Consider the following 19,362-nt stretch of genomic DNA (forward strand, 5'->3'; position numbering starts at 1 on the left):
CATCAGATAACTGTCTCCTCACCTCTCATCTTCACCACCTGGCAGGCCACAACTTTCCTTCCCTACTGGGCATTGAGGCAGCAATTAACGAAAGCCAGAAAATCCATGTTGGTTAATTAGATGGCCTGGGAGCTAATTCTGATTGCTGATAGTCCTTATGGTGAGTGGCACATCCTTCACACTAATTGGTGTGGAAGACTGAATGAGCTTTCAGGTGAATTTGCTTGCCTTATTTACTAGAGCAAGGTTCAGCTCCAGAACACAGTCTTTGCAGGGCAACTCAGCCAAACCTAAGTCTCTACTTCAGTCGGTGGGTTTCCTCTGGTCTCACTCTTCTGTGTACAGGCTCAATGCTTCAGGGGACATGTATTTCTGTTATAGGCACACACCTATAGGCTGGGAACACTGAAAATACAAAATGGGGCCATTACGGCTTTTTAACTGCTTGCAGACAAAGAGGCTTCTTGGTGGGGACCATGGGCATCCTTGAGATGATCTGGATATCAGGTAAGTGGTGGAGCCGGCAAACCTTAACAACACCGCCCTGCACACTCCTGGAATCAGGACTGAGTGGCTGGCCTCAGGCTGCTTGGTTTCTCTCCAGATCACTTCAGTGACACCTCGTTTCTCTCCTGGGCACGCTCCTGGACAGGAACTTGAAGGAAGTGGGGGATGGTGAAGGTATGGCTGACCTGGTTTCTAAGTTGAGGAAAAATCCAGGGTGAGTTGGGTTCTGTTGTAAGAAATTGAGTAGACTGTCTTTTCCTGTCTTGAGTGGTGCCCTTCTGTTCCGTGCAATGTGACGTGGATGCAGAAGTAGGGTGAAAGAGGTCACATTCTTATGGTTATGGGAGAAATGACTATCCCAGTTCACAATTTCCCAGCGTATTAATGGAAGGACCCTCCAGAGCTATGGAAGGAGCCCCCTAGAGCTGTGTGCAAACTAGACAGAGCATTGTTTATGCTTTTTCTGTGGCTGCACAGAGAGAATAAAGTAATAGCACTGGCTTGGAGAAATTTACCGTAACACAGATTTTCCATGTCTGTCTGATAAACTCTGGTGTCTTGTTTCCTCTGCATTTCACAATTCTGTGACTATGAGAATTATTACTGTTTGGCTTTGTGTATGTGCATTTGAGAAAGAGAGTGAGAGAACAGAGAGTGAGAGACAGACTTACTACATAAGCCAAGGCTGGCTTTGAACTCATGATTCTCTTGCCCAGCTCCCTAGGTTGGAATTACAGGAAAAAGACATGTTTTTTTTTGTTTTGTTTTTGTTTTTTTGTTTTTTTGTTTTTTTGTTACTATGTTGCAGACTTCCTGGGCTTCAGTGAACCTCCTGCCCCAATTTTTTTGAGTGTCTGGGAGCATAGGCATTCGTCATGGCTCTTAGCTCTGAGATAGGAATCACAAATCCATTTTTTCTCTCTCAAAGAAGCAGACACAGAGTGTGGTGACTTCCAAGGAGAATGAGGATGCAGTGATTTTACTTAATAACCAATACACTCTACCTATGTGCACTGTTTTGTGGTTATTATTCTATAGTTTACTTTTCTGTTGGCTTCAGTGCTGTCCCTCTGCCACTGGATCCCCTGAGGTGTTCTCATTCATATTCTCTTTGCCACAGGGTGGTTTTTGAAACAGGAAAGACTTAAAGGAGCAAATACTGTTTTTGTTTAGATTCTGGGTTAAGCGAAAGGCAAATATTGACTCAGGGCCCTCCCAGAAGTGCCATCTTATCTTGGAAAGGAAGACTTCTGCATCCCACGGCACCTGAGCTGGTCTCCAGGCTCCTGTCACTGCTGTCTACCCTTTGGGAGTCCAAGTACACACATTTTACAGCAGGGAAAATAAGTCCTGGGATGGTCCTGTTATTCACCTAAGATGCCCCAGATATCGAATTGTAAAGCAGGAATCTGAATCTAGTGTCATCTGTGTCTAGGGTGTGGTTCCAATGACATTTATCACAAATTCCCCAGCTTGGGCCTTGTCAAGGGCTCCCTGTTTTCTGTCTTGGGCTTAATCTCATCAGTTGATGAGTCAGTACCAGGTTTCCATGTGATGTGTGGCAGAGACAAATCCAGCTGATGGCATGCCAATGTCACAGGGTGAATGTGGAGAATCCCACAAATCTCCTGAATTTCCTTAAAAACAAACAAAAGCCTTTAAAAAAAATGTTCTTCCGACATTCCTCAGCTTCACCCTCTTCACATCCAGAATGTTGGGACAGTAGGCTTATGTTGACATGTATGAGAGAGTTAATCTTGAAATCTCTGAGAACCTCAGGTCAGCTTTACCTGAATCATCTGATGGTGTTACGTATGCCTCAGGTGAGGTGTTCTGGCTAGCAGATAACAGAGCCCTGTGTATTGTCCTGGAGCACCTAATGTCTTCTTTGTATGCAGTCAGGCATAACTGCAAAGTTAGATCTGTGGAATGAAATCACTGGATACAAGGAAGTTACAGAGATCTTGGAACACTGGGTCCTAGTGGGACAGTGTGAGCTCCCTATGTACTAAGGTGAAGTATTTATTGTACTGGCTAGTTTTATGTCAACACAAGCCAGAATTATTTTGGAAGAGGAAACCTTCATGGGTAAAATTCCCCATAAGATCTACATATAGAGGGGAAAAAAAATCAGCCTGTAGGTAAGTCTTCAGTACATTTTCTTAATTAGTGATTGATGTGGGAGGCCCAGCTCATTGTGAGTGGTGCCACCCCTGAATGGTGGTTCTGGGATGTATAGGAAAATAAGCTGAGGGGGCTGGTGAAATGGCTCAACGGTTAAGAGCACTGACTGCTCTCCTGGTGGTCATGAGTTCAAATCCCAGTAACCATATGGTGGCTCACAACCATCCATAATGAGAATCTGATGCCCTCTTATGGTATAATAAATAAAATAATAACTAAATAAAAATCTTTGGGCTGGAGGGAGCGGGGCCAGGCCAGAGTGAGCAGGGCCAGAGTGAGAGGGAGAAGGGAAGGGGGAGGGGGGAGAAAGTGAGCTGAGAAAACCAAGAGGAGCAAGTCTGTAATCAGGACAGGAGCATCTCTGTATCAGTTCCTGCCTCCAGGTTCCTGCCTTGAGTTCCTGCCTGACTTCCTCAGTGATGGACTATTAAACTTAAATAAACCCTTTCCTTCTCAAAATGCTTTGGTCATGGTGTTTCATCAGAGCAGTAGAAACCCTGACTAAGACAGAAACTAACCCCAGGTCCTGGGGGAATTGTTGAGACAGGCTTGACCAGGTGTTTTAGGAAGGATTGTAATGACATTTAAACTTTGGGCTAGAAAAGCTGTTGAGCTTAGTGGGGTGTTCTGTGGGAGTCTGGAAGAAAAGAGTATTAAGAGAAATGCAGATGGAGACCCAGCTTTCTGAAGCTTCTGAGGGAAGTTTGGGACACTATGAATGAGTCTTATATGGTGGACACTGAGTCATTTACTTTGTCAGTTTGGTTCTGCTTTGTTTCAGATTGTGACTGTGCCCTGGTTCTTCCTTCCTGGAGAAAAAAGTATTCAGTTTAGTTTTGATTTTACAGAAGTCCACAGTTAAAGAGACTGTGATTTTATAAGCAGGTTATTTTAGAGATTTTGAGTGGTTTAAAGACTGAGCTTTTAAAGTGTCTAAAGTAAAACAAAACAAAACAAAACTGTGCATCCCCTCTATGCAATGGAGAAATGAGCTAATGGATTGAATAGATCTCAAAAAAAGAAATCAGAGTAAATGGCCAATAATGGCTATTGTCGGGGAAAAAAAAAGCAGCAGATACTGGCAGGGATGTGGAGAAGCAGAGCTCTTCTCCTCTGCTGGTGTGATACACATTGGTACAGCCACTACAGGAATGAATGTGGAGGTTCCTGAAAGGACACAAATAGAACTCCTGTATTGACTCAGCTCTACTGCACCTGGGTGTAGACCCACTGGCTGCAAAGACATCACGTGTAGTCCGCCTTCGTCACTGTGGCTAAGACATGAAGCCAACCTAAGCATCCATCCGAAGACGAGTGGCTAAAGAAAACCCCATAGCTAACGGATTCTTGTTCAGTTGTAAAGGATTGTGTCATTACTGCAAGATGGGAAAATCTCTGATTGCTACGTTAGAGGAAATAAGCCTGGCCCTGACAAACTTCATTCTTCTCTTATAAACAGATGCTAGTTTTAACTGCGCTTGTGTGCTTTCTTGGGTGCTTGTGTGCGATGCAAATAGGAAGAGAACAGGGAGAGAGGACAAGGTCTAGACGGGGGTGAAACAAGGCCGGTATGGAGGGAGAGAAAGAGGACCAGAAAGAAAATGTCATGTCAAACCCATTTATTTATATGCTCACTTCCCAAATTATTAAAAAGAAAAAATATAAAATGCTCCAATAAATAAAACAGCATTACAAAATAGTATTAAATTATTTAATGAATTCGGAAGACATTCACTGGAAGTTACATGAAAATGGGAGTTAATAAAATGGTTATATAAAAAAAAAAAAGAAAGAAAGGAAGAAAGAAAGAAAGAAACTGCATAGTGTCTTTGAGTTTAGATGATCCTGGGTTCAAGTGTTGGTTCTGCCATTTACCAACAGAAGTCCTTCAAGGTCCTTGGATTCAGCGTCTTGACCTTTAAAACAGACTGAAAGACCAACTTCTCAGTCCTGTGGTGAGGAAGGACTGCTCTGTGCTGTGTAGATTTTGAAGAAACTGCCTCCATTGTGTTTGGGTGACTAGAGTTGATTGATTACAGGTCATCCAAAGACCTGGGCCGGTGCTGTGGGCCTGCCATTTTCTATCTGCCAGCAAAGCCTTTGGAAGAGTCTGTATAGTTAGTAGGTATCTGGGCCAGGCCTTTATTCAGCCATGTCCTAGCCTGGGCTGGGTTGGTATTAATCTTGCCTCTCCCGGAGGAGGCATGGCCTCATCCCATCCAGTGAAGGCCACCCTACTGTAATGCTTTAAAGAGACTGCTCATAGCTTCTGACCATGTCCAGTCCACTGGCCATGTTCTGTCTACTTCTCTGTCTTCTCTGGATGCTTTCAGATGCCTCTAGATATTTTATCTCTCTTATCTACAATAAAACCTTCCCTTTGACCATACCAAGGATTGGTCATGTTGGCAGTTTCTTTACCCCAACCCACTTGCATAGATCTGGTGCAGAAACCCTAACATACAAGGCTCCTTTTGATACAGGTGCTCCTCTGCATTTGCCACTGAGTGCTGAGCCTGGGAGGGAGGCTCACATCTGACCTGGCAGTCACTGAAATCCTGCTAGTATGCTGATTTCTAAGGACTCAGTCAACACTGCTGGATAAGCTTAGAATGAGTTCCCTTTGCCAAGTGAGGGATAGTTGGGGGGTATTTAGGTGCCAACCTGCATTTAGTTAACCAAGGATACCTGCTTTCTGGGAGGTGTGATTGTGTCCACTGCTGAGGTTGGAAGTTAGAATTAAATCATGCAAGACTGGGTGCATTCAGGGTGCTATGGTTCTAGATATTATGATAAAATTAAAGTGATCCATGAGAACCACTACTGCTTGCACATGGTCTCCTGAGAACCGCTAAACACGTTCAGTATTTTGGAAAGCATGATGGGAAAAGGCCATGTTCCATGTTAAATCTGCATAGTAAGGAAATTGGGTTTCTGTGTATTTCGATGAACTTTTATCAGTGATCAGATCATGTTAACAGTGGCCATCTCCTTGGCAGACCTCTTATGGGGAGCAAATGTCTTACATTTAATTGCATATAAGAGCTGAGATTCCTGGTTAACAACAGCTGTCAAAATTTAAGGATTATGCCAGGCTAAAACAAAACACAAGAGGTACTTGATGTGGGATGGCTTAGGTGCCTGCCGTTGGTTCTGATTAAAGGGAGCTCTTGTTAGTTGGCGATACTTATGAGATACCGGGAGGCCAAGGGTTGAAGGTTCTATAGCTGAGCAGTCCGGTCATGTTCTTCGATTGGTAGAAGTAAACTTCCGGTTAGGGCAATGTTAGTTGCACAACAAACCAACGAGGCAATGTGGACTGTACACCAGACTTCTGAATTGCCTTGACCCAGGAGTGACCAATGTTGTTTTGGGTAACATTTGATGACACCTAGTAAAATGATTAAGGAGACAGAATTCAGGGCAACATGATGGCCAGCAGCTGCAGTGACTTGGTAGCCCTCTGAATGACCTGAAGCAGACAGGTGTGCATAAAAACGCAGCTAGCTTGTTCACTAGAATAATGTGGTTTACTCCCTTTGGGCTACAGTGATGTTGTATGAGAGACTTTTTCTGGAGAGACATAATACATCTAGTCACTCCAGAAAGAGAGCCCCCGACAGACCAAAGTAATGCTTGCATCAAAGGCAAGGTATGTGAACCAATGAGGTTGGTTGTTTATTTGTTTGTTTGCTTGCTTGCTTTTGAGACAGGGTTTCTCTGTGTAGCCCTGGCTATCCTGGAACTCACTCTGTAGACCAGGCTGGTCTCAAACTCAGAGATCTGCCTGCCTCTGCCTCCTGAGTGCTGGGATTAAAGGTGTGCGCCACCACCATCTGTACCAATGAGTTTTTAATGGAATCACTAATGGGAGTTTGGGTGCGGGGTTATTCACATGCACCACTGAAAAGCCTAGCATGAGCAATGACTCCTGGAAGCTGTAGCTCTGAGCTCTGCACAGCTTCTAGGCAGCTCGAGATGCTCACATGGTCAGCAGCTCCCCTGTCAGCAGTAGCTCACTACTTCTGTAGCCCTGGGGAGGGTGGCATTGCAGACATGTTTATCTCATGAGTCTCCCTCTCCCTCCTCCAAATGGATGTTCCAATTTGGAAGAAACTGCTGTATAACATAGAAAGGCATCTTAAAATGATGATGTCAAACAAACAAACAAACAAACAAAAACACCAAAAACTCTCAACCTCATTTTTTCAAAAAGAAGACAATTGTCAGTACCTTGGCTCTCAGGGCAATAAGATCAATTTTGGTAATATAAAATGCTAGCACATTGCAGCTCCTCCTCCAACTCTTCCTTTCCTACCTTCTTCTATCACCACCACCACCATTTCGGGACCTCACACTGTTGCCTGGGCTGGACTTAAGCTTTGTATCCTCCCTCCGAGGCTTCTTTCTTGAGAGTTGAGACTGTAGGCATAAGTCACCAGACTTGGCAACTGTTCAAACAGCTTCTTGGAACCCCTTCCTTTTGCTCCTTCTCCAGTTTACTGCCTACAGTAGCTGGTTCTTGGGGCAGTAGCTAGAGTGGCGCTTCTCACCCGTGTCACCTAAGGAAGCCCAAATTCTCACAGCACTCCAGAGCCACTACCCTAAAGCCCTACCTGATTGGTCAGCTCTCAGGCCTCAGCTCTGCGCATGCTGTCTGCTCCAGGTCTGGCATTGTTCCAGACAAGGCAGGCTTCTCTCAGCCTAGGATATCTGCTCATCTGCTCTTCCTTTCACCGGGAACCCTCTTCTTTCAGACTGCACGGCCCCTCCTTGTCCCTCCTTCCAGTCTATGATGATGTGGAGGTCTCTCACACACTCAGTCTATTGTCCTCTCAGCTCATTTCCGTCTCTCTGCCCTCTGTACTATCTTGCAAGGACGTTTTCTCTTTCCAAAGTGCCCGCCTTCCTGCATGTGTATTTGATTGGATTCTTTATTTCCCCCTAAGTACATAGCAGATGTTGACCACCTTCAGAATCTCCCTCCAGAGTCTCCACTGGTTGAATTGTGAGCACTGAAGTATGTTCTCCACACTTTGGGATCCCCGTTGTCATGCTCTTAGATGGTAGCACTTAGATTTTCTTGTAGGTATAAAAACAAACCAACAATGAAAAAACAAACAAAAACCACAGACAAACATACAAACAAACAAACAAAAACCCCTGCTGAACTTGAAATGATTGGATATCAACTTTTCTAGGACTCAGAGCAGGGATTACGGAAACACCAGGCCAGAGCCATCCGTCAGAAATAGGGCACACGAGAGAGGACAAATGGTGCAGTTTTTCAGTAGGACAGAAAAAATAATGAAGCAGAAGCAACAGTCACAGACCAAGAGTACTGAAGACGGATATATTCTTGGAAGGAGTGTGTGTGTGGTGTGTGTGTGAGGAAAGCGCACACACACACACAGTGGGGTAACTCAGAGAGTTAAGAAAATCAGGGCACATTCTTTGTTCTCCCAAGGATGATTCACAGCTAACCCATTCTAGATCCCTGTTAATGACCTTATACATTGTCCACAAAGAATGTCTTAGGATATTTGGACTAGTTTCCTCATGGAACCCCACCTGAGAAAAACTGTAGGCATGGGGAACCGATAGGAAACATAAAGTCTCTAGAAGAAAAAAGATGCGATGAGATGAGAAGGAAGTGAAACACCTTCCTGCCCAGTGTGGAGACAGACATAGTTTTCTATTTTCTGAAGCACAGGGGCGTGATGTAAGCGTAGGGCGGAGGTGGAGTAAAAGGTAGATGTGTTGCCTAAGAGCACGGTGTTTATTCAGTCTTTATAGGCTCTTTCTGTGCCTCCTCCCCTGCTTAGTCCCTTTGATTGATGGAGCAGAAAGCAGATTGGTGTTTGGTGTGGTAAGAGGGGGTGGGGGAATGCCTGCTGGGACTGGGGCATCACCTGCTCTGGGGAGTGGGTGTTACACAGAAGGAGAGTTAATGGGGCATGAAGGAGCTGCTTTTCATCAAGAACCTGTACAATAGACCTGTACGTTGAGACGCTTGCTCATCTGCCCTTAGGGTACAAGGCTGAAGGAAGCAATGGCCAGGAGGGTTGTTTTATTCGTTCATATTATCTGGCTTTGGTCAGGGATGCCCGCTTTGGGGTCAGTGCCCTTCTCCCCACCAGTTCTGTTCTTAGGGCTGTCAGACAAGCACTGTAAGAATGTACTATGTAGAGTACATTTCTGAAGACTTTAGCACCCTTCCCATTACTGTCGGCCTGGCTAGGGAAGCAGATCTCTGGTAAGATAGCCTTTTAGAAGCCCCTTTATCCTCAAAGATTTGATCTGGGCAAAATCTCCTCGCTTTCCTCGAGCTTAGCCGTATTCAGCTTGGCTCTGGGTAAACTTTACAAAGGCTGCTGCCCTTAAACTGTAAAGGTCTCATGCTTTCCTAAACTGACTGACTTCTCAGATTCCTCAGCTGCTGCTCAGTCTCTCGCGGCTCATCGCGGAACCCTTGCTAGCAAAAGAGACTTGTCAGAAGTGTTTTGGCAAAAGGTTTAATCTTGATTCATTCGGGCTTTCAACTTGTGGAAATCGAGCTTGGGTGTTGGAACCAGACGGTAGAAGTGTGTTCCCAACCGCTACTGTTATTTCCTCAGGAACCAGGGTGGCTGCTGCAGCCATGACGTGAGCCTTACCACATCAGAAAGCATTCATGAATCATCGTCTCAATACTGTGTCATTCAATAGTTAATCACATCTGGGACAGGTGAATGTCTAAGTATGGTTTATGTCTTGCAGATGAGGTGTAAGGCTCATGGAACGTGGTTCGCTGGCTGAAGGTAGTAAAACAGACAGATGGAAAGAGCCAGGGTTTGACTCTGGTGTTTTGAGACACATTTTCTCCAAAGTTGGGCATTGCTCTTTATTTGTGACAAAGTACTATTACCCTTCCCTGCGCTTCTCCTCTATCATAGATTTTTGCTGCATCATCATCATCAACATCACCAACAATAACATAATAATAGTAGCTTATAAAGAAACAAAAGGAAGGATAGTCAGAATATTAACCCCATTTTTAAAAGGTTAAAAAAAAAAACCAACCCAAAAACCAACCAACCAACCAAACAACCAAACAAAAACGATTGGTTTTGTTAAATTAGTGTAAGAGCTCCTTACTCTTCATTCTTGTGCTTTTTCCTTTCTGGGTCTTGAAAGGCTTTCTCAGATCCTTGTTTCTGTCCACATCTCACTGTGTTTAGCTCTGCTCTAGCTACCTGCTCCTCAGTGCCTTGCTATATACTGACCAGCTGCATTAGAAATGGACGGGGGAGTGTATGTAGCCCAGTGGCAGTGGCAGGAGGCTCTGGCATTGATTTCCTGGACCTAAAACAACATCAGAAGCATCTGTAGAGCTTGCTAGAGGCAATACACTCTTTGGATCAGAGTGATTAAGATAGAAGTCAGCAAACTACATTTTGCCAGCTTCCAGGAGAATCCTTGTTCTCTGCTATACATACTGCCTCCATAGGTAATGGATGAGAGGGTAGATCATGAAGCTGCTGCAGCTTATTCCACCTCCCGTGGCTACCTGCAGGCTCACTCTGATATCTGCCTCCCACCCCCCATCAGAACTTCCTTTGAGGGATTTTAGTGAATGCGTTTTTGAGTGTAGACTGCCCAGTGGGTAGAGGGAGATCAGAGCATGAGATGCATACAGCCAGTGGGGAGTGTGTACACAACCTAGGGCATTTCAGTGCCTAGAGGTGGGGGAGATGAGGAGGAGCCAGGTACACCCTCCTGAAGAGGGGGTGACCTAAAAGATGGAGGAACCCCAGGAAGAATGTGGGTCGGGGAGCTGGGTAAAGCATGTATGTCAAGAAAGGATATACAGGTACCCAGAGGAGTGACACTGGCTGGATAAAAGGAAGACAGGGTGTGGACCACCTGCTGCCTCTCACAAGAGCAAGGAGAGAAATTAGAGCCAGTGCTGGAAGGGAGGGATGGTATCAAGGGGGGGGGGGGGCTTACGTTGATGTTATTTAGAACCATACAGTGCGGTAGCTTGTGTGAGGTTGTGTTTGACTTTACAGTTAGTTCTGTCAGCAAAACAGAAACAGTCATTTGTTACAACCTTTTTCTTCAAGTTTTATTCAAAGTTAAGAGCAAAAGAGTTTATGGATCAATCTTCCTTATGTAGCTTAATGTAAATACATTTGACAATTTTTCCCCCATTTATGCTTTATCTGTTTGTTTGTTTGGCCTGATCATCTTAAAGTAAAAACACCCACTCCATATCCAAGTGATCCCATTTCTCCTCAAAGAATTTTTTTCTTGCTGTTCAAATTAAAGCTCAAATAAGGTCTCTCTCACATACCATTATTATATCCTTAAAAATGTTTGGGTTTCGTCTATCTACTGATCTGTTGTTAAAACCAGTTCAGTTGTCATATAGAAACCTTATTTTCTGAATTAGTAAATAGAACCCTGTAAACTTCCCTATTTACTATTTAAGTATTCCCCCACCTCTTCCCCACCCCCACTTCTGCCGTCATATTTTCTAATAACTGGAATCGCAACTGAAGCTCTGGCAATATAGAAATTGAACATTTGTGGTAAGGTTATTTATAGGTGGGGCTGTGTGCTCTGAGTTGTCTTGTATGGCAGGTTGGGGTGGGGGGAGCGGGTAAATGCTGTCGGTGTGCCCTAATCTTAATGATCAAGTCACAACTCCAATGTTTGTGGGGGCTTCCTGAATCATGAGAGATGACTTGTGTTTAGTGTTTGTTTTTAAGATAGGATAGCAGCCTGTTTATGTGAAGATGAGGTAGCTTTTGAGAAGGAGGTATTTATTCCTGCTGCAGAACGTGGAGGACTTCATGGAGATGACTCTTCCAGTAGGCAGGAGTATATAGAGTCCAGGGGCTCGGTGTTAGTCATTGTATGTTAGATACGGCCAGTTCATTTTTAGTAATGGGAGGAATCTGGGTGAATCCAGGTAGCGTGGGCTGTTAGTGCAGTGGAAAAAGTTCTGTACAGGAACATTCTGCTGTTCTCATGAACAAGTTCATCAGAGTGGAAGGAGACTAGGAGGGAAGTGAAGTGCAACTCCCGAAGAATGGTAGGTGAGTGCATTTGTGGAGACTCATTGCCAGACAGTGTTAAGCATAAACTACCCATAGCCATCAGTGGTCAATCATGTGAAATGAAATCAGTAAGTGAGTCTATGTATATGTGTGTATGTGCCTGTGCATGCATGTGTATGTGCCCGTGTGTATGTGTAAGTGTATATGGGTTTCTCTCTCTCTCTCTCTCTCTCTCTCTCTCTCTCTCTCTCTCTCTCTCTCTCTCTGTGTGTGTGTGTGTATGTTCCTAGTTCAGCTGCATAACTGCGGGGGTGAAATATAATAGAGAATTGGATTTCTCCAGAATTAGAATTTAGCAAATTATGTGTAATAAAAGTGGGTAAAGGAGCCATCCTAGGATTGACCATTGAATATAAGATGGTCAGGAGGAAGCAAGAACAGGAGGGTAGAGGGGACATCCAGAGAAGATTGTTGGGGTTGGGCAATCATCAGAATAAGTTCCAAAGGCTGATGTGGTGACTGGAAGGAGCATGTCTGAAACTGGGATCATTGATTGAGTATATTTCTTTGGGAATAATGAAATCAGTTATTTTCTTGAGAGTGCATGGCCGGGATTACAGTCAACTGTAGTAGAGAAGACTGTTGAACTGTGAGCCCAGGAAACTGGAATACTTTCTGGTGGTGAAGAATAACACTGAGTGTTGTGACAGGTATAGTGTTGGAGGAAACACCAGTGAGCCAGGAGCAAAATCTTCCAGAACTGAAGGAGAGCATCTTTTTCTGGATTAGAGAGGAAATGCCCATAGCCAATGGGATGTGGAAGTCAATGGCGTAGCCCACGTGGAGTGTTTGTTGCAGGAATAAGATGAGTTGATTCACACAAGGTCTTACTACAGCCTTTAGGTCTGTGTGCTGAGCAGGTGTCAGGGGTTCTCATTCTGAGTCCACATGGTTTGGGGAGCAGCGCTTAAGGCACTAGTTGTATTTTTTACAAGGAAAGTGATTGTCTTTCATGTTAAAGTCTTTCTAAACAAGAGACATGGCTGGTCATCCAGCCATGTGTAACTAGAGGTGGTCATCTTTGCATCGTCTTGAGCAAGTCACAGACTAAAGGGACATCTGCAAAGTCCAGCTCTAAAGGGGATTCTAGCAGTTGAAAGGGATGAAGCAGGGTGGGGTGGCATCAGAGCCAATGTATTCTTTAATTTAAAATGACTGAGTGAATCGAATGCTGGTGCTACATGCCTTTTAATCACAGCACTTGGGAGGCAGAGGCAGGTGGCTCTCTTGAGTTTAAGACCAGCCTGGTCCACATAGTGAGTTTTAGGACAGCCAGAGCTTGAGACAGAAATCCTGTCTCAAACAAAACAAAACAAAACAAAACAAAACAAAACAAAACAAAACAAATAATGATAATGATAATAATAATGATAATAAAATGATTGAGAATTTCTTAGTTATGGGCTGGAGTCTGACTAGATGAAGGGTATCATCAATATTTATCTGAAAGGAAGAAGTTCTTTATGTGGTTGGAACAAATCTGCCACCAGGGAAATATCACATAGTTTGAAGAGAGCTTGAGTAGGCACATTAGAATCGTATTGCTCTCTATGAGAATGAGGGAATCTTGAAAGTCAAGAGTTGGTGTTGGAAGGTGAAGTAGGTGTGGCCCACAGGAAAGACAGTCCACATAGTAGGAAAGCTAATGGCACAAAAGTGTCTGGACTATTGAGTTCCCTGGACAAACTTTCTTCTCTTGTCTGTTTCCTCATTTGTAACACTGGGATAGCATTGGTCTCCACAGCGTACAGGCAGTGACGATGTCAATGGAGTCCTGTGCATAACACAGAAGCCATTACAGTCCTTTGGGGCATTTCTTCTTACTTGGTATAAATAAGCCTGGGATACAGGGTCAGTTATTGTCCCCACTTTCCAGTGAGTTAGCTGAGTCTTGGATTTTAAGTCAGCGAAGATCATGTGACTGATGAGAGGCAGAACACAGGTCGTTCCCTAGATCAGGTGGATACCAATTCACATGCTCTTAATTGGAAGCTTGCCTCTGTCATTATAGTTGATAGTTTGCCATCCTGAGCCAAGGGTCCCGATCTCAAATTTACAGCTGGTGGAAGATCACCAGACCAGCCATCTCATGAGTGGCGGTGACAACCTTTGGAAGACCCTCTGACCCATTCTAGATCTAGATAGACAGCTTCAACTTGTTCACTTTTTCTAATCCAGTTAAGTATGGTTTTTAATCCTCCTGGGAGGCAAGACTTTCTGAGGAAATGCAGTAGATAAGAGGAAGGAAGAGCTGGGGGTTGGTGGCTTCGCCTAGTGTCTGGGGGTGTTATTCATTAAAAATCTCATGTCCCAACAATTTGTGTCTTAAGAAACAGCAGGGAACTTTCATCTGCAGGCAAGAGGTTCATCCAAGGGTCAGTGCTCTCTGAGGGGGTTATAAAAGAGCATCTTTCATCAGCAATGCCTGAAATATGCAGATCGTTTAAAGTACTTCATTCAACAAATATTTACTGTGCTCCTACTATGTGCCCAACATTCACCTAGTGTCTGGAGTTAGTCACTGACAATAGCATTAAAGAAGGCTGACAAGGTCTCTTATATGTGGAGTGGAAGGAGGCGGCAGTCAATTAATATGGATGCCCATACATTGGTAAATACTAATACCACAAAGGAAACTTGTGAATAGGTGGGGAGCTGTCAGAGACATTTCCCGCCTCTCCCAGGAGGCCACTCCAAATCCAGTTATCCTCTGAATTAGTAAAGGAAGCTCTGAACTGTTTTTTCTCTCTTCCTGAGCCCAGGACTGAACCCAGAGCTTTGGTCTTGTTAACCAAGCTCTCTACCACTGAGCTAAATCTCCAACCTTGGCCCTAGATGCTTCGGTGAAGGACAAAGGGAGGTTTTCCACATTGCTTCTGTCTTGCTCCTACTCATGAAAGAAATAGTTCTTCCGAATAGACCCTGCGGTCTTTGAAGGAGCATCTTCTCCATTTTGGTGACCAAGCTGGTTGTCAGGACACCACAGTAAACCCTTCGGGTATACCGTCATTCTTGTTGTGGCTAGTCCTCTGTGACAGAATTGCTTATTCCTTTTTCCTGGTTGATAATCTCCTGAGATAGGCTTCAAGGCCAGCTTGATATTATGCAGCCAGTTGATTGCATAGGATGTGTTTTTTTCAATATTGTCCTCAAGACTTTGCCTCCCAACTATCACCACCACCACCACCACCACCACCACTATCATCATCATTATCATCATCAAGAAACAGTTCCTCAGCAACTTTTCAGGCATGACACTTGAACATGCTTGATTTGTACTTGCAATCATGTGTGTACAGATAACACATTCTATGTTTCCATTAAAATATTTAAGTGTTTTCTTATCTATAGCAACAAAAGTTCATATGTATGTATTCACACATATGATTCATAGTATTATTATTCATTCAAGTAGATGTAACTTCAAGGGGTATTTGGAAGTTAAGTCAATAGATTTTGGCCATTATAAATGGGTTTGAAATTAAAGTTTGTTTTCTGTACATATTATTGCTTTATAGCATTCATGTTTTTTTTCTCAGCAATTTCCTGTTAATCCCCACAGTTATAGAAGATAGGAACTCATTTCATACGACAGGAGACTGAAATGGGTATCTCCTACTTTTTAATTGTTTATTCAGTCCTAGGTTTTTGGCAGTTTGATCGATAGTCACAAGATCCTAGCGCTTGAGTAATTTCTACAAGAGGTGAAAGTATGAACTTCTCCTTCAGTTGTCTAGCAATCTTATTGTGATCTGCCTGACAACGTAGAAGACTGTTTTGAAGATTGCTGTGTTCTGTCTAGTCTGTCTAGTCTGTAGTTGCTTTTTGGAGGTCTCCCTTAAGATCAACCTTAAGGCTCAAGGAGGGACACATGGATCTCCCTGGGAAGAGGTTGTAGAATAGATTCTGTGGGTGAATTGTGGGCAGGGAGGATGGGAACAGGAGGGATCAGGTGGGGAATGGTCCTGGTGGAGGAGTAAGAGAGACAGGTTGAGAGACTATTAGGAGAGATGACTGGAATTGTGGGGGGCATGTGTGTGTGTGTGTGTGTGTGTGTGTGTGTGTGTGTGTGTGTAATATGTAGAAAACTAGTGCACTGGAAACTCCCTGAAATCTATGAGAGTGACCCTAGCAAAATCTCTTAGTAACAGGGGATACAGAGCCAGAACTGGCTGTCTTCTTCTATAACTAGGCAAGGCTCCTGTCAGTGGGACTGAAACATTAACCCAGACACAAAACCTATCTGTCCTGCCTGTAAGACATGCTGAGGTAGTGGTGGCACAGAACTTGTGGGAGTGGCCAACCCATGATTTGTCCAACTCATGGCCAAGGCCAGGGAAAGGGACCCCCACACCTGACTCTGTCTAGATGACCAGAAACTAGAGGTAGGGACAGCTCAGAGATTCAGGATAGAACCAAATACACATGGCAAAGGAACAAAAAGTCAATGGAATGATTCCTAATAATATTCTGCTATACTCATAGACAGGCGCCTAGCCCAATTTTCATTAGAAGGGTGCCATCTAGCAAAAAGTGGGAGCTGATGCAGAGGGTCATAGGCAAACACTAGGCAGAACAAGGATTTCTTCCCATCCAATAGAGGATGGGAAGAAAGGGTTGTAGGAAAGAAAGGAGAGGGGTTGAGGATACCATGAGAACGTGGCCCACAGAATCAACTAACCAGGGCTCGTAGGGGCTCACAGAGTCTGGAGCGACAGACATGGACACTATATGAGTCTGAGCCAACTTCTCTGCATGTACCTTATGGTTTCATAGCTTGGAGTCCTTGCAGTACTCCTAATAATGATAGTGGGGTGTGGTGTCTCTGACTCTTGCCTGGTTTTGGGACCCCTTTCCTCCTACTGGGTTGCCATGTCCAGCCTTGATATGAGGGTTTGTGCCTAGTCTTATTGTAACTTGTTATGCCATGTTCGGTAGATATCCTTGGAAGACTTGCTCAGTTTTTGTTTGTTTTATTTTTGTTTGTTTGCAGAGAAACGGAGGAGGAGTGGATCAGGGGGAAGGGGAGGGAGGGTGAAGGGACTGGGAAGAGTGGCAGGAGGGGAAACTGCAGTGGAGACATAGTGTATGAGAGAAGAATAAAAGTTTAAAAATATCAACCTTACACATCACATGCTTCTCAACTGTTGTATTTCATTTATGATTTATCTATTCATTTATGATTTATCTATTCATGTGGCCTGCCTCTTGGGAGGCTTTTTTTTTTTTTACCATGTTATTCCTTTATTTTTATTATTTTTTAATTCTCTATTTTATATATGGATGAGTGTTTAGCTTGTGTGTGTGTGTGTGTGTGTGTGTGTGTGTACTATGTGTGTGCACTACCTACAGAGGCCAAGAGAGGGTGTTAGATCCCCTGGGAATGGAGTTATAGATTGGTTCCTAGCACCCACAGGCACGAGTGCTGCTAACTGACTACCTCTCCAGCCTCCCTATGAGCCTTGCCTTATACATTGGCTCTGTTTCCCCTTTCGTTTTATTATATTTTTCATTGTGTGGAAATTTAAATTTTCTTGCAATTAAAAATTTATTTAGCTTTGCCTTTGATTTTTTTTTTATATATATATAGCATCAAAACTGGAAAGAATAAATATAGAGTGAATTCTGGTTTTGTTTTTTAAAACATTATATATGCTATGCTAACTATATAAAGCTTGGCTTTTAATTTTTTCTGGGCTGGAGATCAAGCCCAGGGACATGTACTTACCATACAGTTACTCTACCACTGAGGTATATCCCATGGTTTTGTTTGTTTGTTTGTTTTGGTTTTAATCTCAAAGAGTAATTCTTGTCTAATCTAGACATTGTTTGTTGCATCTCTAAAAAGTCAAGGATGGAGCTGTCCCTCATTCTACTACCCTAGGTACCATTTTCTCCTAGTACTTTTTCTTCTTAAAGTTTTTTTTTTTTGAATTTAAGTAGTATTTGCAGTTCTGTAACCCGTGTTAAAAATACATCTAGAGTTTTTTAGGGGTTGGGCAGTGAACTGTTATGCTATTTATTCTTTAGGAGAGATTAATCATCTGTTCCTTCCCAGATGGTTCTGAAGTGCCCACCTCCTCTTTCTAGAACATTCTTATCTGTCATGAATCTTTCTCTAGGCTCTCTGGGTTGTTCATAGATCTTGAGTATTTCATGTGTAATTGGCCTTTAGTTCTTCCTGGGATATGCCCACACTTACAAAAGCACCCCTCCATCCTGTTAATGTTTAACGCCACTCTGCTAGAAAAATAGTCTAACCTCCTCCTTTATTTGTATTTCAGATGGTTTTTGATCATCCTGAGAAAAATGAGCCTTGGCCTCCAGACCTAGTAAAGTAAACCTCTTTCCCATGGAGAACAGTGCTGGCTCCTGAGGACCTGGAGGGCCTGCAGCCCCAGAGGGATTCTCCAGAAGCAGGTAAGAAATTTCTAGAGACTTGAAAAAGTAGAGGGAGACATTCCTGAGTAACAACATAGGGGCCCCGGACTGTACTGTCAAGGGCTCAGCTCTTCACTGTCTCACCTCAGCCTTCCTGCTTTCTCTCTGCCTTCCTTTTCTAGTCTTCTAAATGCTTGGTTAGTGAGAGCCGAGAAGGTGTGGAGGACAGGCTTGCCGTCTCAATAAGCTGCAGATAGAAAGTCAGAATTGTTCTATAATTGATAGCCTTTTATGAGAATGTTTATATGCCTTTGACATTTGACATTACATCTGACATTAAACATGCCTCAAGGAGTAGGAAGGCCGAACTCCTTATTTACAGGGACTCTCCTTAGTGCCTGTCTAATGTTGGCTTGGTCTCCATGGGTGGTAATGTACGTGATTGCAATATTCTTTTTCTAGAAGTCTCCTTCAGGTATTACATTCATTGATACAGTTTCTTCGGCTTCATAATCCCTTCCTGAGCCTGACCATGTTCCAGGTTTTGTTCTTGGGCCAATTTTTTTTATTATACAGAAGGGATACAAGGAAGCATTTTCCTTTGGCATAAGGGCTAGGCACAAAACCCAAGCTTTGTAAATACTGGTTGCTAACAAGATTGGTAAAAGTCAAGGGCAGAGAATACATCAGTTACAAAGCCTGGAAGCTTACAATATGTCTGGTGATAGGAAAATTTACAGGTCGCTTCTCTTTTCCCTGTGATGGTATTAGGTGAGTCTTCGGTGTCTGTCTTGCTCAAAAAACTAGGCAGGTGAGAATAGGCCCTTCAGCTCTGAGTGGCTGTGCCTGAAACCCCAGCTGGTCTTAGGTGATGACAATATGGAGGGACCACACAAGCACTGATGGAAGGTTCCAGATGAGTGTATTAAGGCCATTGTGTTATTCAGGGTTCTCTAAAGTCACAGGACTTTACGGAATGAATCTCTTCTACGTATGTATAAAAAGGGAATTTACTTACAGGCTGTATGTATAAAAAGGGAATGACTTACAGGCTGCAATTCAACTAATCCATCCATAGCCAGCTGTGAATGGAAAAGCCAAGAATCTAGTAGTTGCTCAGTCACCAAAGCTGGGTGTCTCAGCTGGTCTTCTGCATAAGTTGGAATTCCTCAGAAGTAGGCTCCAA

At 43.6% G+C, this 19,362-nt stretch overlaps 1 protein-coding gene across 2 annotated transcripts in view; it reads left to right on the plus strand.

Annotated features, from left to right (window-relative positions):
• The window catches only part of St6gal1 (ST6 beta-galactoside alpha-2,6-sialyltransferase 1), a 124,897-nt gene that overhangs the window by 68,148 nt on the left and 37,387 nt on the right, over nucleotides 1-19,362 (plus strand). For both annotated transcript variants that reach the window (XM_034515369.2, XM_034515370.2), the window contains exon 3: nucleotides 18,080-18,215. The gene's annotated coding sequence lies outside the window, so the exon portion shown is untranslated. The remainder of the gene's footprint in view (nucleotides 1-18,079; nucleotides 18,216-19,362) is intronic.

This window comes from Arvicanthis niloticus, chromosome 12 (genome assembly GCF_011762505.2).
Source record: "Arvicanthis niloticus isolate mArvNil1 chromosome 12, mArvNil1.pat.X, whole genome shotgun sequence".
Lineage (NCBI taxonomy): Eukaryota > Metazoa > Chordata > Mammalia > Rodentia > Muridae > Arvicanthis > Arvicanthis niloticus.